Source organism: Harpia harpyja, chromosome Z (genome assembly GCF_026419915.1).
Source record: "Harpia harpyja isolate bHarHar1 chromosome Z, bHarHar1 primary haplotype, whole genome shotgun sequence".
NCBI classification, from domain to species: Eukaryota; Metazoa; Chordata; class Aves; order Accipitriformes; family Accipitridae; genus Harpia; species Harpia harpyja.
In genome coordinates, this window is record NC_068969.1 from 27,373,910 (window position 1) to 27,400,084 (window position 26,175).

Sequence of the window (26,175 nt, forward strand, 5' to 3'; positions counted from 1 at the left end):
TCTCGAGGTCGCGCATGGGGCCAAGCAGCCCTCCAGAGAAGCCCAGGGTTTCTGCAGAACCTGTCAAGGGCACACGTAAGGAGAAGCAGACCCTCCAGAAAAGGGCAGGGCCTCTCAGAGCCCTCGGAGGGGCACGCATGGGGCAAAGCAGACCCTCCAGAGAAGCCCAGGGATTCTGCAGAACCTCTCACGGGCAGACATAGGGCCAAGCAGACCCTCCAAGAGAAGCTCAGGCCCTCTCCAAGACCTCAGAGGGGCACGCGTGGGGCCAAGGAGACCCTCCAAGAGAAGTTCAGGCCCTCTCCAAGACCTCAGAGGGGCATGCGTGGGGCCAAGCAGACGCTCCAGAGAAAGCCAGGGCCTCTCACAGCCCTGGCAGGGATAAATCTTGAGCGAAGCAGATCCTCCAAAAATCCCAGGGCCTGTGCAGCCCCTCTCAGGGGCATGCGTGGGGCCAAGCAGACCCTCGACAGAAGCCCAGGGTTTCTCCAGAACCTCTCAGGGGCACACATAGGGCCAAGCAGACCCTCCAGAGAAGGCCAGGGTTTCTCACAGCCTTTATAGGTGTACGCGTGGGGCCAGTCAGACCCTCCAGAGAAGCCCGTGGTTTCTCACAGCCTTTATAGGTGGACATGTGGGGCCAAGCAGACCCTCCAGAGAAGCCCGTGGTTTCTCACAGCCTTTATAGGTGTACGTGTGGGGCCAAGCAGACCCTCGAGAGAAGGCCGTGGTTTCTCACAGCCTTTATAGGTGTACGCGTGGGGCCAAGCAGACCCTCCAGAGAAGGCCAGGGTTTCTCACAGCCTTTATAGGTGTACGCGTGCGGCCAAGCAGACCCTCCAGAGAAGCCTATGGTTTCTCCAAACCTACTCAGGGCTACACGTAGAGCCAAGCAGACCCTCCAGAGAAGGCCAGGGTTTCTCACAGCCTTTATAGGTGTACACGTAGGGCCAAGCAGACCCTCCAAAGAAGCCTGTGGTTTCTCACAGCCTTTATAGCTGTACGCGTGCGGCCAAGCAGACCCTCCAGAGAGGGCCAGGGCCTCTCACAGCCCTCGCAGGGATAAATCTTGAGCGAAGCAGATCCTCCAAAAGTCCCAGGGCCTGTGCAGCACCTCTCAGGGGCACGCGTGGGGCCAAGCAGACCCTCCAGAGATGCTCTGCATTTCACCAAGCCCTGTCAAAGGCACACGTAGGGAGAAGCAGACCCTCCAGAGAAGCCCAGGGTTTCTCCAGAACCTCTCCGGGGCAAACATAGGGCCAAGCAGACCCTCCAGAGAGGACCAGAGCCTCTCACAGCCCTCAGAGGGGCACTCGTAGGGCCAAGCAGAACCTCGAGGGAAGCCCGTGGTTTCTCACAGCCTTTATAGGTGTACGTGTTGGGCCAAGCAGACCCTCCAGAGAAGGCCAGGGTTTCTGCAGAACCTCTCAGGGGCACACACAGGGCCAAGCAGACCCTCCAGAAAAGCCCAGGGTTTCTGCAGAACCTGTCAAGGGCACACGTAGGGAGAAGCAGACCCTCCAGAAAAGGCCAGGGCCTCTCACAGCCCTCTCAGGGGCACGCATGGGGCCAAGCAGACCCTTCAGGGAAGCGGCAGAGTTTTCCAGAACCACTCATGGGCACACGTAGGGCCAAGCAGACCCTCCAGAGGAGCCCAGGGCCTCTCACAGCCCTAGCAGGGGCATGCGTGGGGCCAAGCAGACCCTCCAGAGAAGCTCTGCATTGCTCCAAGCCCTCTCGAGGTCGCGCATGGGGCCAAGCAGCCCTCCAGAGAAGCCCAGGGTTTCTGCAGAACCTGTCAAGGGCACACGTAGGGAGAAGCAGACCCTCCAGAAAAGGGCAGGGCCTCTCACAGCCCTTTCAGGGACATGCTTGGGGCCAAGCAGACCCTCCAGAGAAGCCAGCGCCTCTCACAGCCCTCGGAGGGGCACGCATGGGGCAAAGCAGACCCTCCAGAGAAGCCCAGGGATTCTGCAGAACCTCTCACGGGCAGACATAGGGCCAAGCAGACCCTCCAAGAGAAGCTCAGGCCCTCTCCAAGACCTCAGAGGGGCACGCGTGGGGCCAAGGAGACCCTCCAAGAGAAGTTCAGGCCCTCTCCAAGACCTCAGAGGGGCATGCGTGGGGCCAAGCAGACGCTCCAGAGAAAGCCAGGGCCTCTCACAGCCCTGGCAGGGATAAATCTTGAGCGAAGCAGATCCTCCAAAAATCCCAGGGCCTGTGCAGCCCCTCTCAGGGGCATGCGTGGGGCCAAGCAGACCCTCGACAGAAGCCCAGGGTTTCTCCAGAACCTCTCAGGGGCACACACAGGGCCAAGCAGACCCTCCAGAGAAGGCCAGGGTTTCTCACAGCCTTTATAGGTGTACGCGTGGGGCCAGTCAGACCCTCCAGAGAAGCCCGTGGTTTCTCACAGCCTTTATAGGTGTACGTGTGGGGCCAAGCAGACCCTCCAGAGAAGCCCGTGGTTTCTCACAGCCTTTATAGGTGTACGTGTGGGGCCAAGCAGACCCTCGAGAGAAGGCCGTGGTTTCTCACAGCCTTTATAGGTGTACGCGTGGGGCCAAGCAGACCCTCCAGAGAAGGCCAGGGTTTCTCACAGCCTTTATAGGTGTACGCGTGCGGCCAAGCAGACCCTCCAGAGAAGCCTATGGTTTCTCCAAACCTACTCAGGGCTACACGTAGAGCCAAGCAGACCCTCCAGAGAAGGCCAGGGTTTCTCACAGCCTTTATAGGTGTACACGTAGGGCCAAGCAGACCCTCCAAAGAAGCCTGTGGTTTCTCACAGCCTTTATAGCTGTACGCGTGCGGCCAAGCAGACCCTCCAGAGAGGGCCAGGGCCTCTCACAGCCCTCGCAGGGATAAATCTTGAGCGAAGCAGATCCTCCAAAAGTCCCAGGGCCTGTGCAGCACCTCTCAGGGGCACGCGTGGGGCCAAGCAGACCCTCCAGAGATGCTCTGCATTTCACCAAGCCCTGTCAAAGGCACACGTAGGGAGAAGCAGACCCTCCAGAGAAGCCCAGGGTTTCTCCAGAACCTCTCCGGGGCAAACATAGGGCCAAGCAGACCCTCCAGAGAGGACCAGAGCCTCTCACAGCCCTCAGAGGGGCACTCGTAGGGCCAAGCAGAACCTCGAGGGAAGCCCGTGGTTTCTCACAGCCTTTATAGGTGTACGTGTTGGGCCAAGCAGACCCTCCAGAGAAGGCCAGGGTTTCTGCAGAACCTCTCAGGGGCACACACAGGGCCAAGCAGACCCTCCAGAAAAGCCCAGGGTTTCTGCAGAACCTGTCAAGGGCACACGTAGGGAGAAGCAGACCCTCCAGAAAAGGCCAGGGCCTCTCACAGCCCTCTCAGGGGCACGCATGGGGCCAAGCAGACCCTTCAGGGAAGCGGCAGAGTTTTCCAGAACCACTCATGGGCACACGTAGGGCCAAGCAGACCCTCCAGAGGAGCCCAGGGCCTCTCACAGCCCTAGCAGGGGCATGCGTGGGGCCAAGCAGACCCTCCAGAGAAGCTCTGCATTGCTCCAAGCCCTCTCGAGGTCGCGCATGGGGCCAAGCAGCCCTCCAGAGAAGCCCAGGGTTTCTGCAGAACCTGTCAAGGGCACACGTAGGGAGAAGCAGACCCTCCAGAAAAGGGCAGGGCCTCTCACAGCCCTTTCAGGGACATGCTTGGGGCCAAGCAGACCCTCCAGAGAAGCCAGCGCCTCTCACAGCCCTCGGAGGGGCACGCATGGGGCAAAGCAGACCCTCCAGAGAAGCCCAGGGATTCTGCAGAACCTCTCACGGGCAGACATAGGGCCAAGCAGACCCTCCAAGAGAAGCTCAGGCCCTCTCCAAGACCTCAGAGGGGCACGCGTGGGGCCAAGGAGACCCTCCAAGAGAAGTTCAGGCCCTCTCCAAGACCTCAGAGGGGCATGCGTGGGGCCAAGCAGACGCTCCAGAGAAAGCCAGGGCCTCTCACAGCCCTGGCAGGGATAAATCTTGAGCGAAGCAGATCCTCCAAAAATCCCAGGGCCTGTGCAGCCCCTCTCAGGGGCATGCGTGGGGCCAAGCAGACCCTCGACAGAAGCCCAGGGTTTCTCCAGAACCTCTCAGGGGCACACACAGGGCCAAGCAGACCCTCCAGAGAAGGCCAGGGTTTCTCACAGCCTTTATAGGTGTACGCGTGGGGCCAGTCAGACCCTCCAGAGAAGCCCGTGGTTTCTCACAGCCTTTATAGGTGTACGTGTGGGGCCAAGCAGACCCTCCAGAGAAGCCCGTGGTTTCTCACAGCCTTTATAGGTGTACGTGTGGGGCCAAGCAGACCCTCGAGAGAAGGCCGTGGTTTCTCACAGCCTTTATAGGTGTACGCGTGGGGCCAAGCAGACCCTCCAGAGAAGGCCAGGGTTTCTCACAGCCTTTATAGGTGTACGCGTGCGGCCAAGCAGACCCTCCAGAGAAGCCTATGGTTTCTCCAAACCTACTCAGGGCTACACGTAGAGCCAAGCAGACCCTCCAGAGAAGGCCAGGGTTTCTCACAGCCTTTATAGGTGTACACGTAGGGCCAAGCAGACCCTCCAAAGAAGCCTGTGGTTTCTCACAGCCTTTATAGCTGTACGCGTGCGGCCAAGCAGACCCTCCAGAGAGGGCCAGGGCCTCTCACAGCCCTCGCAGGGATAAATCTTGAGCGAAGCAGATCCTCCAAAAGTCCCAGGGCCTGTGCAGCACCTCTCAGGGGCACGCGTGGGGCCAAGCAGACCCTCCAGAGATGCTCTGCATTTCACCAAGCCCTGTCAAAGGCACACGTAGGGAGAAGCAGACCCTCCAGAGAAGCCCAGGGTTTCTCCAGAACCTCTCCGGGGCAAACATAGGGCCAAGCAGACCCTCCAGAGAGGACCAGAGCCTCTCACAGCCCTCAGAGGGGCACTCGTAGGGCCAAGCAGAACCTCGAGGGAAGCCCGTGGTTTCTCACAGCCTTTATAGGTGTACGTGTTGGGCCAAGCAGACCCTCCAGAGAAGGCCAGGGTTTCTGCAGAACCTCTCAGGGGCACACACAGGGCCAAGCAGACCCTCCAGAAAAGCCCAGGGTTTCTGCAGAACCTGTCAAGGGCACACGTAGGGAGAAGCAGACCCTCCAGAAAAGGCCAGGGCCTCTCACAGCCCTCTCAGGGGCACGCATGGGGCCAAGCAGACCCTTCAGGGAAGCGGCAGAGTTTTCCAGAACCACTCATGGGCACACGTAGGGCCAAGCAGACCCTCCAGAGGAGCCCAGGGCCTCTCACAGCCCTAGCAGGGGCATGCGTGGGGCCAAGCAGACCCTCCAGAGAAGCTCTGCATTGCTCCAAGCCCTCTCGAGGTCGCGCATGGGGCCAAGCAGCCCTCCAGAGAAGCCCAGGGTTTCTGCAGAACCTGTCAAGGGCACACGTAGGGAGAAGCAGACCCTCCAGAAAAGGGCAGGGCCTCTCACAGCCCTTTCAGGGACATGCTTGGGGCCAAGCAGACCCTCCAGAGAAGCCAGCGCCTCTCACAGCCCTCGGAGGGGCACGCATGGGGCAAAGCAGACCCTCCAGAGAAGCCCAGGGATTCTGCAGAACCTCTCACGGGCAGACATAGGGCCAAGCAGACCCTCCAAGAGAAGCTCAGGCCCTCTCCAAGACCTCAGAGGGGCACGCGTGGGGCCAAGGAGACCCTCCAAGAGAAGTTCAGGCCCTCTCCAAGACCTCAGAGGGGCATGCGTAGGGCCAAGCAGACGCTCCAGAGAAAGCCAGGGCCTCTCACAGCCCTCGCAGGGATAAATCTTGAGCGAAGCAGATCCTCCAAAAATCCCAGGGCCTGTGCAGCCCCTCTCAGGGGCATGCGTGGGGCCAAGCAGACCCTCGACAGAAGCCCAGGGTTTCTCCAGAACCTCTCAGGGGCACACACAGGGCCAAGCAGACCCTCCAGAGAAGGCCAGGGTTTCTCACAGCCTTTATAGGTGTACGCGTGGGGCCAGTCAGACCCTCCAGAGAAGCCCGTGGTTTCTCACAGCCTTTATAGGTGTACGTGTGGGGCCAAGCAGACCCTCGAGAGAAGCCCGTGGTTTCTCACAGCCTTTATAGGTGTACGCGTGGGGCCAAGCAGACCCTCCAGAGAAGGCCAGGGTTTCTCACAGCCTTTATAGGTGTACGCGTGCGGCCAAGCAGACCCTCCAGAGAAGCCTATGGTTTCTCCAAACCTACTCAGGGCTACACGTAGAGCCAAGCAGACCCTCCAGAGAAGGCCAGGGTTTCTCACAGCCTTTATAGGTGTACACGTAGGGCCAAGCAGACCCTCCAAAGAAGCCTGTGGTTTCTCACAGCCTTTATAGCTGTACGCGTGCGGCCAAGCAGACCCTCCAGAGAGGGCCAGGGCCTCTCACAGCCCTCGCAGGGATAAATCTTGAGCGAAGCAGATCCTCCAAAAGTCCCAGGGCCTGTGCAGCACCTCTCAGGGGCACGCGTGGGGCCAAGCAGACCCTCCAGAGATGCCCTGCATTTCACCAAGCCCTGTCAAAGGCACATGTAGGGAGAAGCAGACCCTCCAGAGAAGCCCAGGGTTTCTCCAGAACCTCTCCGGGGCAAACATAGGGCCAAGCAGACCCTCCAGAGAGGACCAGAGCCTCTCACAGCCCTCAGAGGGGCACTCGTAGGGCCAAGCAGAACCTCGAGGGAAGCCCGTGGTTTCTCACAGCCTTTATAGGTGTACGTGTTGGGCCAAGCAGACCTTCCAGAGAAGGCCAGGGTTTCTGCAGAACCTCTCAGGGGCACACACAGGGCCAAGCAGACCCTCCAGAAAAGCCCAGGGTTTCTGCAGAACCTGTCAAGGGCACACGTAGGGAGAAGCAGACCCTCCAGAAAAGGCCAGGGCCTCTCACAGCCCTCTCAGGGGCACGCATGGGGCCAAGCAGACCCTTCAGGGAAGCGGCAGAGTTTTCCAGAACCACTCATGGGCACACGTAGGGCCAAGCAGACCCTCCAGAGGAGCCCAGGGCCTCTCACAGCCCTAGCAGGGGCATGCGTGGGGCCAAGCAGACCCTCCAGAGAAGCTCTGCATTGCTCCAAGCCCTCTCGAGGTCGCGCATGGGGCCAAGCAGCCCTCCAGAGAAGCCCAGGGTTTCTGCAGAACCTGTCAAGGGCACACGTAGGGAGAAGCAGACCCTCCAGAAAAGGGCAGGGCCTCTCACAGCCCTTTCAGGGACATGCTTGGGGCCAAGCAGACCCTCCAGAGAAGCCAGCGCCTCTCACAGCCCTCGGAGGGGCACGCATGGGGCAAAGCAGACCCTCCAGAGAAGCCCAGGGATTCTGCAGAACCTCTCACGGGCAGACATAGGGCCAAGCAGACCCTCCAAGAGAAGCTCAGGCCCTCTCCAAGACCTCAGAGGGGCACGCGTGGGGCCAAGGAGACCCTCCAAGAGAAGTTCAGGCCCTCTCCAAGACCTCAGAGGGGCATGCGTGGGGCCAAGCAGACGCTCCAGAGAAAGCCAGGGCCTCTCACAGCCCTCGCAGGGATAAATCTTGAGCGAAGCAGATCCTCCAAAAATCCCAGGGCCTGTGCAGCCCCTCTCAGGGGCATGCGTGGGGCCAAGCAGACCCTCGACAGAAGCCCAGGGTTTCTCCAGAACCTCTCAGGGGCACACATAGGGCCAAGCAGACCCTCCAGAGAAGGCCAGGGTTTCTCACAGCCTTTATAGGTGTACGCGTGGGGCCAGTCAGACCCTCCAGAGAAGCCCGTGGTTTCTCACAGCCTTTATAGGTGTACGTGTGGGGCCAAGCAGACCCTCCAGAGAAGCCCGTGGTTTCTCACAGCCTTTATAGGTGTACGTGTGGGGCCAAGCAGACCCTCGAGAGAAGGCCGTGGTTTCTCACAGCCTTTATAGGTGTACGCGTGGGGCCAAGCAGACCCTCCAGAGAAGGCCAGGGTTTCTCACAGCCTTTATAGGTGTACGCGTGCGGCCAAGCAGACCCTCCAGAGAAGCCTATGGTTTCTCCAAACCTACTCAGGGCTACACGTAGAGCCAAGCAGACCCTCCAGAGAAGGCCAGGGTTTCTCACAGCCTTTATAGGTGTACACGTAGGGCCAAGCAGACCCTCCAAAGAAGCCTGTGGTTTCTCACAGCCTTTATAGCTGTACGCGTGCGGCCAAGCAGACCCTCCAGAGAGGGCCAGGGCCTCTCACAGCCCTCGCAGGGATAAATCTTGAGCGAAGCAGATCCTCCAAAAGTCCCAGGGCCTGTGCAGCACCTCTCAGGGGCACGCGTGGGGCCAAGCAGACCCTCCAGAGATGCTCTGCATTTCACCAAGCCCTGTCAAAGGCACACGTAGGGAGAAGCAGACCCTCCAGAGAAGCCCAGGGTTTCTCCAGAACCTGTCCGGGGCAAACATAGGGCCAAGCAGACCCTCCAGAGAGGACCAGAGCCTCTCACAGCCCTCAGAGGGGCACTCGTAGGGCCAAGCAGAACCTCGAGGGAAGCCCGTGGTTTCTCACAGCCTTTATAGGTGTACGTGTTGGGCCAAGCAGACCCTCCAGAGAAGGCCAGGGTTTCTGCAGAACCTCTCAGGGGCACACACAGGGCCAAGCAGACCCTCCAGAAAAGCCCAGGGTTTCTGCAGAACCTGTCAAGGGCACACGTAGGGAGAAGCAGACCCTCCAGAAAAGGCCAGGGCCTCTCACAGCCCTCTCAGGGGCACGCATGGGGCCAAGCAGACCCTTCAGGGAAGCGGCAGAGTTTTCCAGAACCACTCATGGGCACACGTAGGGCCAAGCAGACCCTCCAGAGGAGCCCAGGGCCTCTCACAGCCCTAGCAGGGGCATGCGTGGGGCCAAGCAGACCCTCCAGAGAAGCTCTGCATTGCTCCAAGCCCTCTCGAGGTCGCGCATGGGGCCAAGCAGCCCTCCAGAGAAGCCCAGGGTTTCTGCAGAACCTGTCAAGGGCACACGTAGGGAGAAGCAGACCCTCCAGAAAAGGGCAGGGCCTCTCACAGCCCTTTCAGGGACATGCTTGGGGCCAAGCAGACCCTCCAGAGAAGCCAGCGCCTCTCACAGCCCTCGGAGGGGCACGCATGGGGCAAAGCAGACCCTCCAGAGAAGCCCAGGGATTCTGCAGAACCTCTCACGGGCAGACATAGGGCCAAGCAGACCCTCCAAGAGAAGCTCAGGCCCTCTCCAAGACCTCAGAGGGGCATGCGTGGGGCCAAGGAGACCCTCCAAGAGAAGTTCAGGCCCTCTCCAAGACCTCAGAGGGGCATGCGTGGGGCCAAGCAGACGCTCCAGAGAAAGCCAGGGCCTCTCACAGCCCTGGCAGGGATAAATCTTGAGCGAAGCAGATCCTCCAAAAATCCCAGGGCCTGTGCAGCCCCTCTCAGGGGCATGCGTGGGGCCAAGCAGACCCTCGACAGAAGCCCAGGGTTTCTCCAGAACCTCTCAGGGGCACACACAGGGCCAAGCAGACCCTCCAGAGAAGGCCAGGGTTTCTCACAGCCTTTATAGGTGTACGCGTGGGGCCAGTCAGACCCTCCAGAGAAGCCCGTGGTTTCTCACAGCCTTTATAGGTGTACGTGTGGGGCCAAGCAGACCCTCCAGAGAAGCCCGTGGTTTCTCACAGCCTTTATAGGTGTACGTGTGGGGCCAAGCAGACCCTCGAGAGAAGGCCGTGGTTTCTCACAGCCTTTATAGGTGTACGCGTGGGGCCAAGCAGACCCTCCAGAGAAGGCCAGGGTTTCTCACAGCCTTTATAGGTGTACGCGTGCGGCCAAGCAGACCCTCCAGAGAAGCCTATGGTTTCTCCAAACCTACTCAGGGCTACACGTAGAGCCAAGCAGACCCTCCAGAGAAGGCCAGGGTTTCTCACAGCCTTTATAGGTGTACACGTAGGGCCAAGCAGACCCTCCAAAGAAGCCTGTGGTTTCTCACAGCCTTTATAGCTGTACGCGTGCGGCCAAGCAGACCCTCCAGAGAGGGCCAGGGCCTCTCACAGCCCTCGCAGGGATAAATCTTGAGCGAAGCAGATCCTCCAAAAGTCCCAGGGCCTGTGCAGCACCTCTCAGGGGCACGCGTGGGGCCAAGCAGACCCTCCAGAGATGCCCTGCATTTCACCAAGCCCTGTCAAAGGCACACGTAGGGAGAAGCAGACCCTCCAGAGAAGCCCAGGGTTTCTCCAGAACCTCTCCGGGGCAAACATAGGGCCAAGCAGACCCTCCAGAGAGGACCAGAGCCTCTCACAGCCCTCAGAGGGGCACTCGTAGGGCCAAGCAGAACCTCGAGGGAAGCCCGTGGTTTCTCACAGCCTTTATAGGTGTACGTGTTGGGCCAAGCAGACCCTCCAGAGAAGGCCAGGGTTTCTGCAGAACCTCTCAGGGGCACACACAGGGCCAAGCAGACCCTCCAGAAAAGCCCAGGGTTTCTGCAGAACCTGTCAAGGGCACACGTAGGGAGAAGCAGACCCTCCAGAAAAGGCCAGGGCCTCTCACAGCCCTCTCAGGGGCACGCATGGGGCCAAGCAGACCCTTCAGGGAAGCGGCAGAGTTTTCCAGAACCACTCATGGGCACACGTAGGGCCAAGCAGACCCTCCAGAGGAGCCCAGGGCCTCTCACAGCCCTAGCAGGGGCATGCGTGGGGCCAAGCAGACCCTCCAGAGAAGCTCTGCATTGCTCCAAGCCCTCTCGAGGTCGCGCATGGGGCCAAGCAGCCCTCCAGAGAAGCCCAGGGTTTCTGCAGAACCTGTCAAGGGCACACGTAGGGAGAAGCAGACCCTCCAGAAAAGGGCAGGGCCTCTCACAGCCCTTTCAGGGACATGCTTGGGGCCAAGCAGACCCTCCAGAGAAGCCAGCGCCTCTCACAGCCCTCGGAGGGGCACGCATGGGGCAAAGCAGACCCTCCAGAGAAGCCCAGGGATTCTGCAGAACCTCTCACGGGCAGACATAGGGCCAAGCAGACCCTCCAAGAGAAGCTCAGGCCCTCTCCAAGACCTCAGAGGGGCACGCGTGGGGCCAAGGAGACCCTCCAAGAGAAGTTCAGGCCCTCTCCAAGACCTCAGAGGGGCATGCGTGGGGCCAAGCAGACGCTCCAGAGAAAGCCAGGGCCTCTCACAGCCCTGGCAGGGATAAATCTTGAGCGAAGCAGATCCTCCAAAAATCCCAGGGCCTGTGCAGCCCCTCTCAGGGGCATGCGTGGGGCCAAGCAGACCCTCGACAGAAGCCCAGGGTTTCTCCAGAACCTCTCAGGGGCACACACAGGGCCAAGCAGACCCTCCAGAGAAGGCCAGGGTTTCTCACAGCCTTTATAGGTGTACGCGTGGGGCCAGTCAGACCCTCCAGAGAAGCCCGTGGTTTCTCACAGCCTTTATAGGTGTACGTGTGGGGCCAAGCAGACCCTCCAGAGAAGCCCGTGGTTTCTCACAGCCTTTATAGGTGTACGTGTGGGGCCAAGCAGACCCTCGAGAGAAGGCCGTGGTTTCTCACAGCCTTTATAGGTGTACGCGTGGGGCCAAGCAGACCCTCCAGAGAAGGCCAGGGTTTCTCACAGCCTTTATAGGTGTACGCGTGCGGCCAAGCAGACCCTCCAGAGAAGCCTATGGTTTCTCCAAACCTACTCAGGGCTACACGTAGAGCCAAGCAGACCCTCCAGAGAAGGCCAGGGTTTCTCACAGCCTTTATAGGTGTACACGTAGGGCCAAGCAGACCCTCCAAAGAAGCCTGTGGTTTCTCACAGCCTTTATAGCTGTACGCGTGCGGCCAAGCAGACCCTCCAGAGAGGGCCAGGGCCTCTCACAGCCCTCGCAGGGATAAATCTTGAGCGAAGCAGATCCTCCAAAAGTCCCAGGGCCTGTGCAGCACCTCTCAGGGGCACGCGTGGGGCCAAGCAGACCCTCCAGAGATGCCCTGCATTTCACCAAGCCCTGTCAAAGGCACATGTAGGGAGAAGCAGACCCTCCAGAGAAGCCCAGGGTTTCTCCAGAACCTCTCCGGGGCAAACATAGGGCCAAGCAGACCCTCCAGAGAGGACCAGAGCCTCTCACAGCCCTCAGAGGGGCACTCGTAGGGCCAAGCAGAACCTCGAGGGAAGCCCGTGGTTTCTCACAGCCTTTATAGGTGTACGTGTTGGGCCAAGCAGACCCTCCAGAGAAGGCCAGGGTTTCTGCAGAACCTCTCAGGGGCACACACAGGGCCAAGCAGACCCTCCAGAAAAGCCCAGGGTTTCTGCAGAACCTGTCAAGGGCACACGTAGGGAGAAGCAGACCCTCCAGAAAAGGCCAGGGCCTCTCACAGCCCTCTCAGGGGCACGCATGGGGCCAAGCAGACCCTTCAGGGAAGCGGCAGAGTTTTCCAGAACCACTCATGGGCACACGTAGGGCCAAGCAGACCCTCCAGAGGAGCCCAGGGCCTCTCACAGCCCTAGCAGGGGCATGCGTGGGGCCAAGCAGACCCTCCAGAGAAGCTCTGCATTGCTCCAAGCCCTCTCGAGGTCGCGCATGGGGCCAAGCAGCCCTCCAGAGAAGCCCAGGGTTTCTGCAGAACCTGTCAAGGGCACACGTAGGGAGAAGCAGACCCTCCAGAAAAGGGCAGGGCCTCTCACAGCCCTTTCAGGGACATGCTTGGGGCCAAGCAGACCCTCCAGAGAAGCCAGCGCCTCTCACAGCCCTCGGAGGGGCACGCATGGGGCAAAGCAGACCCTCCAGAGAAGCCCAGGGATTCTGCAGAACCTCTCACGGGCAGACATAGGGCCAAGCAGACCCTCCAAGAGAAGCTCAGGCCCTCTCCAAGACCTCAGAGGGGCACGCGTGGGGCCAAGGAGACCCTCCAAGAGAAGTTCAGGCCCTCTCCAAGACCTCAGAGGGGCATGCGTGGGGCCAAGCAGACGCTCCAGAGAAAGCCAGGGCCTCTCACAGCCCTGGCAGGGATAAATCTTGAGCGAAGCAGATCCTCCAAAAATCCCAGGGCCTGTGCAGCCCCTCTCAGGGGCATGCGTGGGGCCAAGCAGACCCTCGACAGAAGCCCAGGGTTTCTCCAGAACCTCTCAGGGGCACACACAGGGCCAAGCAGACCCTCCAGAGAAGGCCAGGGTTTCTCACAGCCTTTATAGGTGTACGCGTGGGGCCAGTCAGACCCTCCAGAGAAGCCCGTGGTTTCTCACAGCCTTTATAGGTGTACGTGTGGGGCCAAGCAGACCCTCCAGAGAAGCCCGTGGTTTCTCACAGCCTTTATAGGTGTACGTGTGGGGCCAAGCAGACCCTCGAGAGAAGCCCGTGGTTTCTCACAGCCTTTATAGGTGTACGCGTGGGGCCAAGCAGACCCTCCAGAGAAGGCCAGGGTTTCTCACAGCCTTTATAGGTGTACGCGTGCGGCCAAGCAGACCCTCCAGAGAAGCCTATGGTTTCTCCAAACCTACTCAGGGCTACACGTAGAGCCAAGCAGACCCTCCAGAGAAGGCCAGGGTTTCTCACAGCCTTTATAGGTGTACACGTAGGGCCAAGCAGACCCTCCAAAGAAGCCTGTGGTTTCTCACAGCCTTTATAGCTGTACGCGTGCGGCCAAGCAGACCCTCCAGAGAGGGCCAGGGCCTCTCACAGCCCTCGCAGGGATAAATCTTGAGCGAAGCAGATCCTCCAAAAGTCCCAGGGCCTGTGCAGCACCTCTCAGGGGCACGCGTGGGGCCAAGCAGACCCTCCAGAGATGCCCTGCATTTCACCAAGCCCTGTCAAAGGCACATGTAGGGAGAAGCAGACCCTCCAGAGAAGCCCAGGGTTTCTCCAGAACCTCTCCGGGGCAAACATAGGGCCAAGCAGACCCTCCAGAGAGGACCAGAGCCTCTCACAGCCCTCAGAGGGGCACTCGTAGGGCCAAGCAGAACCTCGAGGGAAGCCCGTGGTTTCTCACAGCCTTTATAGGTGTACGTGTTGGGCCAAGCAGACCCTCCAGAGAAGGCCAGGGTTTCTGCAGAACCTCTCAGGGGCACACACAGGGCCAAGCAGACCCTCCAGAAAAGCCCAGGGTTTCTGCAGAACCTGTCAAGGGCACACGTAGGGAGAAGCAGACCCTCCAGAAAAGGCCAGGGCCTCTCACAGCCCTCTCAGGGGCACGCATGGGGCCAAGCAGACCCTTCAGGGAAGCGGCAGAGTTTTCCAGAACCACTCATGGGCACACGTAGGGCCAAGCAGACCCTCCAGAGGAGCCCAGGGCCTCTCACAGCCCTAGCAGGGGCATGCGTGGGGCCAAGCAGACCCTCCAAGAGAAGCTCAGGCCCTCTCCAAGACCTCAGAGGGGCACGCGTGGGGCCAAGGAGACCCTCCAAGAGAAGTTCAGGCCCTCTCCAAGACCTCAGAGGGGCATGCGTGGGTCCAAGCAGACGCTCCAGAGAAAGCCAGGGCCTCTCACAGCCCTGGCAGGGATAAATCTTGAGCGAAGCAGATCCTCCAAAAATCCCAGGGCCTGTGCAGCCCCTCTCAGGGGCATGCGTGGGGCCAAGCAGACCCTCGACAGAAGCCCAGGGTTTCTCCAGAACCTCTCAGGGGCACACACAGGGCCAAGCAGACCCTCCAGAGAAGGCCAGGGTTTCTCACAGCCTTTATAGGTGTACGCGTGGGGCCAAGCAGACCCTCCAGAGAAGCCCGTGGTTTCTCACAGCCTTTATAGGTGGACATGTGGGGCCAAGCAGACCCTCGAGAGAAGCCCAAGGGTTCTCACAGCCCTCGCAATGGCACGCGTGGGGCCAAGCAGACCCTCCAGAGAAGCCTATGCTTTCTCCAAACCTACTCAGGGCTACACGTAGGGCCAAGCAGACCCTCCAGAGGAGCCCAGGGCCTCTCACAGCCCTAGCAGGGGCATGCGTGGGGCCAAGCAGACCCTCCAGAGAAGCTCTGCATTGCTCCAAGCCCTCTCGAGGTCGCGCATGGGGCCAAGCAGCCCTCCAGAGAAGCCCAGGGTTTCTGCAGAACCTGTCAAGGGCACACGTAGGGAGAAGCAGACCCTCCAGAAAAGGCCACAGGGCCTCTCACAACCCTCTCAGGGGCCCGCACGGGGCCAAGCAGACCCTCCAGAGAAGGGCAGGGTTTCTCAAATCCCTCGTAAGGGTACGAGTCAGGGCAAGCAGGCCCTCCAGAAAAGGCCAGGACCTCCCACAGCCCTTGTACGGGCACGTGTGGGGCCAAGCAGACCCTGCAGAAAAGCCCAGGGTTTCTCCAGAACCTCTCAGGGGCACTCGTAGGGCCAAGCAGACCCTCCAGAGAAGGCCAGGGTTTCTCACAGCCTTTATAGGTGTACGCGTGGGGCCAAGCAGACCCTCCAGAGAAGCCCGTGGTTTCTCACAGCCTTTATAGGTGGACATGTGGGGCCAAGCAGACCCTCGAGAGAAGCCCAAGGGTTCTCACAGCCCTCGCAATGGCAAGTGTGGGGCCAAGCAGACCCTCCAGAGAAGCCTATGGTTTCTCCAAACCTACTCAGGGCTACACGTAGAGCCAAGCAGACCCTCCAGAGAAGGCCAGGGTTTCTCACAGCCTTTATAGGTGTACACGTAGGGCCAAGCAGACCCTCCAAAGAAGCCTGTGGTTTCTCACAGCCTTTATAGCTGTACGCGTGTGGCCAAGCAGACCCTCCAGAGAGGGCCAGGGCCTCTCACAGCCCTCGCAGGGATAAATCTTGAGCGAAGCAGATCCTCCAAAAGTCCCAGGGCCTGTGCAGCACCTCTCAGGGGCACGCGTGGGGCCAAGCAGACCCTCCAGAGATGCTCTGCATTTCACCAAGCCCTGTCAAAGGCACACGTAGGGAGAAGCAGACCCTCCAGAGAAGCCCAGGGTTTCTCCAGAACCTCTCCGGGGCAAACATAGGGCCAAGCAGACCCTCCAGAGAGGACCAGAGCCTCTCACAGCCCTCAGAGGGGCACTCGTAGGGCCAAGCAGAACCTCGAGGGAAGCCCGTGGTTTCTCACAGCCTTTATAGGTGTACGTGTTGGGCCAAGCAGACCCTCCAGAGAAGGCCAGGGTTTCTGCAGAACCTCTCAGGGGCACACACAGGGCCAAGCAGACCCTCCAGAAAAGCCCTGGGTTTCTGCAGAACCTGTCAAGGGCACACGTAGGGAGAAGCAGACCCTCCAGAAAAGGCCAGGGCCTCTCACAGCCCTCTCAGGGGCACGCATGGGGCCAAGCAGACCCTTCAGGGAAGCGGCAGAGTTTTCCAGAACCACTCATGGGCACACGTAGGGCCAAGCAGACCCTCCAGAGGAGCCCAGGGCCTCTCACAGCCCTAGCAGGGGCATGCGTGGGGCCAAGCAGACCCTCCAGAGAAGCTCTGCATTGCTCCAAGCCCTCTCGAGGTCGCGCATGGGGCCAAGCAGCCCTCCAGAGAAGCCCAGGGTTTCTGCAGAACCTGTCAAGGGCACACGTAGGGAGAAGCAGACCCTCCAGAAAAGGCCACAGGGCCTCTCACAACCCTCTCAGGGGCCCGCACGGGGCCAAGCAGACCCTCCAGAGAAGGGCAGGGTTTCTCAAATCCCTCGTAAGGGTACGAGTCAGGGCAAGCAGGCCCTCCAGAAAAGGCCAGGACCTCCCACAGCCCTTGTACGGGCACGTGTGGGGCCAAGCAGACCCTGCAGAAAAGCCCAGGGTTTCTCCAGAACCTCTCAGGGGCACTCGTAGGGCCAAGCAGACCCTCCAGAGAAGGCCAGGGTTTCTCACAGCCTTTATAGGTGTACGCGTGGGGCCAAGCAGACCCTCCAGAGAAGCCCGTGGTTTCTCACAGCCTTTATAGGTGGACATGTGGGGCCAAGCAGACCCTCGAGAGAAGCCCAAGGGTTCTCACAGCCCTCGCAATGGCAAGTGTGGGGCCAAGCAGACCCTCCAGAGAAGCCTATGGTTTCTCCAAACCTACTCAGGGCTACACGTAGAGCCAAGCAGACCCTCCAGAGAAGGCCAGGGTTTCTCACAGCCTTTATAGGTGTACACGTAGGGCCAAGCAGACCCTCCAAAGAAGCCTGTGGTTTCTCACAGCCTTTATAGGTGTACGCGTGCGGCCAAGCAGACCCTCCAGAGAGGGCCAGGGCCTCTCACAGCCCTCGCAGGGATAAATCTTGAGCGAAGCAGATCCTCCAAAAGTCCCAGGGCCTGTGCAGCACCTCTCAGGGGCACGCGTGGGGCCAAGCAGACCCTCCAGAGATGCTCTGCATTTCACCAAGCCCTGTCAAAGGCACACGTAGGGAGAAGCAGACCCTCCAGAGAAGCCCAGGGTTTCTCCAGAACCTCTCCGGGGCAAACATAGGGCCAAGCAGACCCTCCAGAGAGGACCAGAGCCTCTCACAGCCCTCAGAGGGGCACTCGTAGGGCCAAGCAGAACCTCGAGGGAAGCCCGTGGTTTCTCACAGCCTTTATAGGTGTACGTGTTGGGCCAAGCAGACCCTCCAGAGAAGGCCAGGGTTTCTGCAGAACCTCTCAGGGGCACACACAGGGCCAAGCAGACCCTCCAGAAAAGCCCAGGGTTTCTGCAGAACCTGTCAAGGGCACACGTAGGGAGAAGCAGACCCTCCAGAAAAGGCCAGGGCCTCTCACAGCCCTCTCAGGGGCACGCATGGGGCCAAGCAGACCCTTCAGGGAAGCGGCAGAGTTTTCCAGAACCACTCATGGGCACACGTAGGGCCAAGCAGACCCTCCAGAGGAGCCCAGGGCCTCTCACAGCCCTAGCAGGGGCATGCGTGGGGCCAAGCAGACCCTCCAGAGAAGCTCTGCATTGCTCCAAGCCCTCTCGAGGTCGCGCATGGGGCCAAGCAGCCCTCCAGAGAAGCCCAGGGTTTCTGCAGAACCTGTCAAGGGCACACGTAGGGAGAAGCAGACCCTCCAGAAAAGGGCAGGGCCTCTCACAGCCCTTTCAGGGACATGCTTGGGGCCAAGCAGACCCTCCAGAGAAGCCAGCGCCTCTCACAGCCCTCGGAGGGGCACGCATGGGGCAAAGCAGACCCTCCAGAGAAGCCCAGGGATTCTGCAGAACCTCTCACGGGCAGACATAGGGCCAAGCAGACCCTCCAAGAGAAGCTCAGGCCCTCTCCAAGACCTCAGAGGGGCACGCGTGGGGCCAAGGAGACCCTCCAAGAGAAGTTCAGGCCCTCTCCAAGACCTCAGAGGGGCATGCGTGGGGCCAAGCAGACGCTCCAGAGAAAGCCAGGGCCTCTCACAGCCCTGGCAGGGATAAATCTTGAGCGAAGCAGATCCTCCAAAAATCCCAGGGCCTGTGCAGCCCCTCTCAGGGGCATGCGTGGGGCCAAGCAGACCCTCGACAGAAGCCCAGGGTTTCTCCAGAACCTCTCAGGGGCACACACAGGGCCAAGCAGACCCTCCAGAGAAGGCCAGGGTTTCTCACAGCCTTTATAGGTGTACGCGTGGGGCCAGTCAGACCCTCCAGAGAAGCCCGTGGTTTCTCACAGCCTTTATAGGTGTACGTGTGGGGCCAAGCAGACCCTCCAGAGAAGCCCGTGGTTTCTCACAGCCTTTATAGGTGTACGTGTGGGGCCAAGCAGACCCTCGAGAGAAGCCCGTGGTTTCTCACAGCCTTTATAGGTGTACGCGTGGGGCCAAGCAGACCCTCCAGAGAAGGCCAGGGTTTCTCACAGCCTTTATAGGTGTACGCGTGCGGCCAAGCAGACCCTCCAGAGAAGCCTATGGTTTCTCCAAACCTACTCAGGGCTACACGTAGAGCCAAGCAGACCCTCCAGAGAAGGCCAGGGTTTCTCACAGCCTTTATAGGTGTACACGTAGGGCCAAGCAGACCCTCCAAAGAAGCCTGTGGTTTCTCACAGCCTTTATAGCTGTACGCGTGCGGCCAAGCAGACCCTCCAGAGAGGGCCAGGGCCTCTCACAGCCCTCGCAGGGATAAATCTTGAGCGAAGCAGATCCTCCAAAAGTCCCAGGGCCTGTGCAGCACCTCTCAGGGGCACGCGTGGGGCCAAGCAGACCCTCCAGAGATGCCCTGCATTTCACCAAGCCCTGTCAAAGGCACACGTAGGGAGAAGCAGACCCTCCAGAGAAGCCCAGGGTTTCTCCAGAACCTCTCCGGGGCAAACATAGGGCCAAGCAGACCCTCCAGAGAGGACCAGAGCCTCTCACAGCCCTCAGAGGGGCACTCGTAGGGCCAAGCAGAACCTCGAGGGAAGCCCGTGGTTTCTCACAGCCTTTATAGGTGTACGTGTTGGGCCAAGCAGACCCTCCAGAGAAGGCCAGGGTTTCTGCAGAACCTCTCAGGGGCACACACAGGGCCAAGCAGACCCTCCAGAAAAGCCCAGGGTTTCTGCAGAACCTGTCAAGGGCACACGTAGGGAGAAGCAGACCCTCCAGAAAAGGCCAGGGCCTCTCACAGCCCTCTCAGGGGCACGCATGGGGCCAAGCAGACCCTTCAGGGAAGCGGCAGAGTTTTCCAGAACCACTCATGGGCACACGTAGGGCCAAGCAGACCCTCCAGAGGAGCCCAGGGCCTCTCACAGCCCTAGCAGGGGCATGCGTGGGGCCAAGCAGACCCTCCAAGAGAAGCTCAGGCCCTCTCCAAGACCTCAGAGGGGCACGCGTGGGGCCAAGGAGACCCTCCAAGAGAAGTTCAGGCCCTCTCCAAGACCTCAGAGGGGCATGCGTGGGGCCAAGCAGACGCTCCAGAGAAAGCCAGGGCCTCTCACAGCCCTGGCAGGGATAAATCTTGAGCGAAGCAGATCCTCCAAAAATCCCAGGGCCTGTGCAGCCCCTCTCAGGGGCATGCGTGGGGCCAAGCAGACCCTCGACAGAAGCCCAGGGTTTCTCCAGAACCTCTCAGGGGCACACACAGGGCCAAGCAGACCCTCCAGAGAAGGCCAGGGTTTCTCACAGCCTTTATAGGTGTACGCGTGGGGCCAGTCAGACCCTCCAGAGAAGCCCGTGGTTTCTCACAGCCTTTATAGGTGTACGTGTGGGGCCAAGCAGACCCTCCAGAGAAGCCCGTGGTTTCTCACAGCCTTTATAGGTGTACGTGTGGGGCCAAGCAGACCCTCGAGAGAAGCCCGTGGTTTCTCACAGCCTTTATAGGTGTACGCGTGGGGCCAAGCAGACCCTCCAGAGAAGGCCAGGGTTTCTCACAGCCTTTATAGGTGTACGCGTGCGGCCAAGCAGACCCTCCAGAGAAGCCTATGGTTTCTCCAAACCTACTCAGGGCTACACGTAGAGCCAAGCAGACCCTCCAGAGAAGGCCAGGGTTTCTCACAGCCTTTATAGGTGTACACGTAGGGCCAAGCAGACCCTCCAAAGAAGCCTGTGGTTTCTCACAGCCTTTATAGCTGTACGCGTGCGGCCAAGCAGACCCTCCAGAGAGGGCCAGGGCCTCTCACAGCCCTCGCAGGGATAAATCTTGAGCGAAGCAGATCCTCCAAAAGTCCCAGGGCCTGTGCAGCACCTCTCAGGGGCACGCGTGGGGCCAAGCAGACCCTCCAGAGATGCCCTGCATTTCACCAAGCCCTGTCAAAGGCACACGTAGGGAGAAGCAGACCCTCCAGAGAAGCCCAGGGTTTCTCCAGAACCTCTCCGGGGCAAACATAGGGCCAAGCAGACCCTCCAGAGAGGACCAGAGCCTCTCACAGCCCTCAGAGGGGCACTCGTAGGGCCAAGCAGAACCTCGAGGGAAGCCCGTGGTTTCTCACAGCCTTTATAGGTGTACGTGTTGGGCCAAGCAGACCCTCCAGAGAAGGCCAGGGTTTCTGCAGAACCTCTCAGGGGCACACACAGGGCCAAGCAGACCCTCCAGAAAAGCCCAGGGTTTCTGCAGAACCTGTCAAGGGCACACGTAGGGAGAAGCAGACCCTCCAGAAAAGGCCAGGGCCTCTCACAGCCCTCTCAGGGGCACGCATGGGGCCAAGCAGACCCTTCAGGGAAGCGGCAGAGTTTTCCAGAACCACTCATGGGCACACGTAGGGCCAAGCAGACCCTCCAGAGGAGCCCAGGGCCTCTCACAGCCCTAGCAGGGGCATGCGTGGGGCCAAGCAGACCCTCCAAGAGAAGCTCAGGCCCTCTCCAAGACCTCAGAGGGGCACGCGTGGGGCCAAGGAGACCCTCCAAGAGAAGTTCAGGCCCTCTCCAAGACCTCAGAGGGGCATGCGTGGGGCCAAGCAGACGCTCCAGAGAAAGCCAGGGCCTCTCACAGCCCTGGCAGGGATAAATCTTGAGCGAAGCAGATCCTCCAAAAATCCCAGGGCCTGTGCAGCCCCTCTCAGGGGCATGCGTGGGGCCAAGCAGACCCTCGACAGAAGCCCAGGGTTTCTCCAGAACCTCTCAGGGGCACACACAGGGCCAAGCAGACCCTCCAGAGAAGGCCAGGGTTTCTCACAGCCTTTATAGGTGTACGCGTGGGGCCAGTCAGACCCTCCAGAGAAGCCCGTGGTTTCTCACAGCCTTTATAGGTGTACGTGTGGGGCCAAGCAGACCCTCCAGAGAAGCCCGTGGTTTCTCACAGCCTTTATAGGTGTACGTGTGGGGCCAAGCAGACCCTCGAGAGAAGCCCGTGGTTTCTCACAGCCTTTATAGGTGTACGCGTGGGGCCAAGCAGACCCTCCAGAGAAGGCCAGGGTTTCTCACAGCCTTTATAGGTGTACGCGTGCGGCCAAGCAGACCCTCCAGAGAAGCCTATGGTTTCTCCAAACCTACTCAGGGCTACACGTAGAGCCAAGCAGACCCTCCAGAGAAGGCCAGGGTTTCTCACAGCCTTTATAGGTGTACACGTAGGGCCAAGCAGACCCTCCAAAGAAGCCTGTGGTTTCTCACAGCCTTTATAGCTGTACGCGTGCGGCCAAGCAGACCCTCCAGAGAGGGCCAGGGCCTCTCACAGCCCTCGCAGGGATAAATCTTGAGCGAAGCAGATCCTCCAAAAGTCCCAGGGCCTGTGCAGCACCTCTCAGGGGCACGCGTGGGGCCAAGCAGACCCTCCAGAGATGCCCTGCATTTCACCAAGCCCTGTCAAAGGCACACGTAGGGAGAAGCAGACCCTCCAGAGAAGCCCAGGGTTTCTCCAGAACCTCTCCGGGGCAAACATAGGGCCAAGCAGACCCTCCAGAGAGGACCAGAGCCTCTCACAGCCCTCAGAGGGGCACTCGTAGGGCCAAGCAGAACCTCGAGGGAAGCCCGTGGTTTCTCACAGCCTTTATAGGTGTACGTGTTGGGCCAAGCAGACCCTCCAGAGAAGGCCAGGGTTTCTGCAGAACCTCTCAGGGGCACACACAGGGCCAAGCAGACCCTCCAGAAAAGCCCAGGGTTTCTGCAGAACCTGTCAAGGGCACACGTAGGGAGAAGCAGACCCTCCAGAAAAGGCCAGGGCCTCTCACAGCCCTCTCAGGGGCACGCATGGGGCCAAGCAGACCCTTCAGGGAAGCGGCAGAGTTTTCCAGAACCACTCATGGGCACACGTAGGGCCAAGCAGACCCTCCAGAGGAGCCCAGGGCCTCTCACAGCCCTAGCAGGGGCATGCGTGGGGCCAAGCAGACCCTCCAAGAGAAGCTCAGGCCCTCTCCAAGACCTCAGAGGGGCACGCGTGGGGCCAAGGAGACCCTCCAAGAGAAGTTCAGGCCCTCTCCAAGACCTCAGAGGGGCATGCGTGGGGCCAAGCAGACGCTCCAGAGAAAGCCAGGGCCTCTCACAGCCCTGGCAGGGATAAATCTTGAGCGAAGCAGATCCTCCAAAAATCCCAGGGCCTGTGCAGCCCCTCTCAGGGGCATGCGTGGGGCCAAGCAGACCCTCGACAGAAGCCCAGGGTTTCTCCAGAACCTCTCAGGGGCACACACAGGGCCAAGCAGACCCTCCAGAGAAGGCCAGGGTTTCTCACAGCCTTTATAGGTGTACGCGTGGGGCCAAGCAGACCCTCCAGAGAAGCCCGTGGTTTCTCACAGCCTTTATAGGTGGACATGTGGGGCCAAGCAGACCCTCGAGAGAAGCCCAAGGGTTCTCACAGCCCTCGCAATGGCACGCGTGGGGCCAAGCAGACCCTCCAGAGAAGCCTATGCTTTCTCCAAACCTACTCAGGGCTACACGTAGGGCCAAGCAGACCCTCCAGAGGAGCCCAGGGCCTCTCACAGCCCTAGCAGGGGCATGCGTGGGGCCAAGCAGACCCTCCAGAGAAGCTCTGCATTGCTCCAAGCCCTCTCGAGGTCGCGCATGGGGCCAAGCAGCCCTCCAGAGAAGCCCAGGGTTTCTGCAGAACCTGTCAAGGGCACACGTAGGGAGAAGCAGACCCTCCAGAAAAGGCCACAGGGCCTCTCACAACCCTCTCAGGGGCCCGCACGGGGCCAAGCAGACCCTCCAGAGAAGGCCAGGGTTTCTCAAATCCCTCGTAAGGGTACGAGTCAGGGCAAGCAGGCCCTCCAGAAAAGGCCAGGACCTCCCACAGCCCTTGTACGGGCACGTGTGGGGCCAAGCAGACCCTGCAGAAAAGCCCAGGGTTTCTCCAGAACCTCTCAGGGGCACTCGTAGGGCCAAGCAGACCCTCCAGAGAAGGCCAGGGTTTCTCACAGCCTTTATAGGTGTACGCGTGGGGCCAAGCAGACCCTCCAGAGAAGCCCGTGGTTTCTCACAGCCTTTATAGGTGGACATGTGGGGCCAAGCAGACCCTCGAGAGAAGCCCAAGGGTTCTCACAGCCCTCGCAATGGCAAGTGTGGGGCCAAGCAGACCCTCCAGAGAAGCCTATGGTTTCTCCAAACCTACTCAGGGCTACACGTAGAGCCAAGCAGACCCTCCAGAGAAGGCCAGGGTTTCTCACAGCCTTTATAGGTGTACACGTAGGGCCAAGCAGACCCTCCAAAGAAGCCTGTGGTTTCTCACAGCCTTTATAGCTGTACGCGTGCGGCCAAGCAGACCCTCCAGAGAGGGCCAGGGCCTCTCACAGCCCTCGCAGGGATAAATCTTGAGCGAAGCAGATCCTCCAAAAGTCCCAGGGCCTGTGCAGCACCTCTCAGGGGCACGCGTGGGGCCAAGCAGACCCTCCAGAGATGCTCTGCATTTCACCAAGCCCTGTCAAAGGCACACGTAGGGAGAAGCAGACCCTCCAGAGAAGCCCAGGGTTTCTCCAGAACCTCTCCGGGGCAAACATAGGGCCAAGCAGACCCTCCAGAGAGGACCAGAGCCTCTCACAGCCCTCAGAGGGGCACTCGTAGGGCCAAGCAGAACCTCGAGGGAAGCCCGTGGTTTCTCACAGCCTTTATAGGTGTACGTGTTGGGCCAAGCAGACCCTCCAGAGAAGGCCAGGGTTTCTGCAGAACCTCTCAGGGGCACACACAGGGCCAAGCAGACCCTCCAGAAAAGCCCAGGGTTTCTGCAGAACCTGTCAAGGGCACACGTAGGGAGAAGCAGACCCTCCAGAAAAGGCCAGGGCCTCTCACAGCCCTCTCAGGGGCACGCATGGGGCCAAGCAGACCCTTCAGGGAAGCGGCAGAGTTTTCCAGAACCACTCATGGGCACACGTAGGGCCAAGCAGACCCTCCAGAGGAGCCCAGGGCCTCTCACAGCCCTAGCAGGGGCATGCGTGGGGCCAAGCAGACCCTCCAGAGAAGCTCTGCATTGCTCCAAGCCCTCTCGAGGTCGCGCATGGGGCCAAGCAGCCCTCCAGAGAAGCCCAGGGTTTCTGCAGAACCTGTCAAGGGCACACGTAGGGAGAAGCAGACCCTCCAGAAAAGGGCAGGGCCTCTCACAGCCCTTTCAGGGACATGCTTGGGGCCAAGCAGACCCTCCAGAGAAGCCAGCGCCTCTCACAGCCCTCGGAGGGGCACGCATGGGGCAAAGCAGACCCTCCAGAGAAGCCCAGGGATTCTGCAGAACCTCTCACGGGCAGACATAGGGCCAAGCAGACCCTCCAAGAGAAGCTCAGGCCCTCTCCAAGACCTCAGAGGGGCACGCGTGGGGCCAAGGAGACCCTCCAAGAGAAGTTCAGGCCCTCTCCAAGACCTCAGAGGGGCATGCGTGGGGCCAAGCAGACGCTCCAGAGAAAGCCAGGGCCTCTCACAGCCCTGGCAGGGATAAATCTTGAGCGAAGCAGATCCTCCAAAAATCCCAGGGCCTGTGCAGCCCCTCTCAGGGGCATGCGTGGGGCCAAGCAGACCCTCGACAGAAGCCCAGGGTTTCTCCAGAACCTCTCAGGGGCACACACAGGGCCAAGCAGACCCTCCAGAGAAGGCCAGGGTTTCTCACAGCCTTTATAGGTGTACGCGTGGGGCCAGTCAGACCCTCCAGAGAAGCCCGTGGTTTCTCACAGCCTTTATAGGTGTACGTGTGGGGCCAAGCAGACCCTCCAGAGAAGCCCATGGTTTCTCACAGCCTTTATAGGTGTACGTGTGGGGCCAAGCAGACCCTCGAGAGAAGCCCGTGGTTTCTCACAGCCTTTATAGGTGTACGCGTGGGGCCAAGCAGACCCTCCAGAGAAGGCCAGGGTTTCTCACAGCCTTTATAGGTGTACGCGTGCGGCCAAGCAGACCCTCCAGAGAAGCCTATGGTTTCTCCAAACCTACTCAGGGCTACACGTAGAGCCAAGCAGACCCTCCAGAGAAGGCCAGGGTTTCTCACAGCCTTTATAGGTGTACACGTAGGGCCAAGCAGACCCTCCAAAGAAGCCTGTGGTTTCTCACAGCCTTTATAGCTGTACGCGTGCGGCCAAGCAGACCCTCCAGAGAGGGCCAGGGCCTCTCACAGCCCTCGCAGGGATAAATCTTGAGCGAAGCAGATCCTCCAAAAGTCCCAGGGCCTGTGCAGCACCTCTCAGGGGCACGCGTGGGGCCAAGCAGACCCTCCAGAGATGCCCTGCATTTCACCAAGCCCTGTCAAAGGCACACGTAGGGAGAAGCAGACCCTCCAGAGAAGCCCAGGGTTTCTCCAGAACCTCTCCGGGGCAAACATAGGGCCAAGCAGACCCTCCAGAGAGGACCAGAGCCTCTCACAGCCCTCAGAGGGGCACTCGTAGGGCCAAGCAGAACCTCGAGGGAAGCCCGTGGTTTCTCACAGCCTTTATAGGTGTACGTGTTGGGCCAAGCAGACCCTCCAGAGAAGGCCAGGGTTTCTGCAGAACCTCTCAGGGGCACACACAGGGCCAAGCAGACCCTCCAGAAAAGCCCAGGGTTTCTGCAGAACCTGTCAAGGGCACACGTAGGGAGAAGCAGACCCTCCAGAAAAGGCCAGGGCCTCTCACAGCCCTCTCAGGGGCACGCATGGGGCCAAGCAG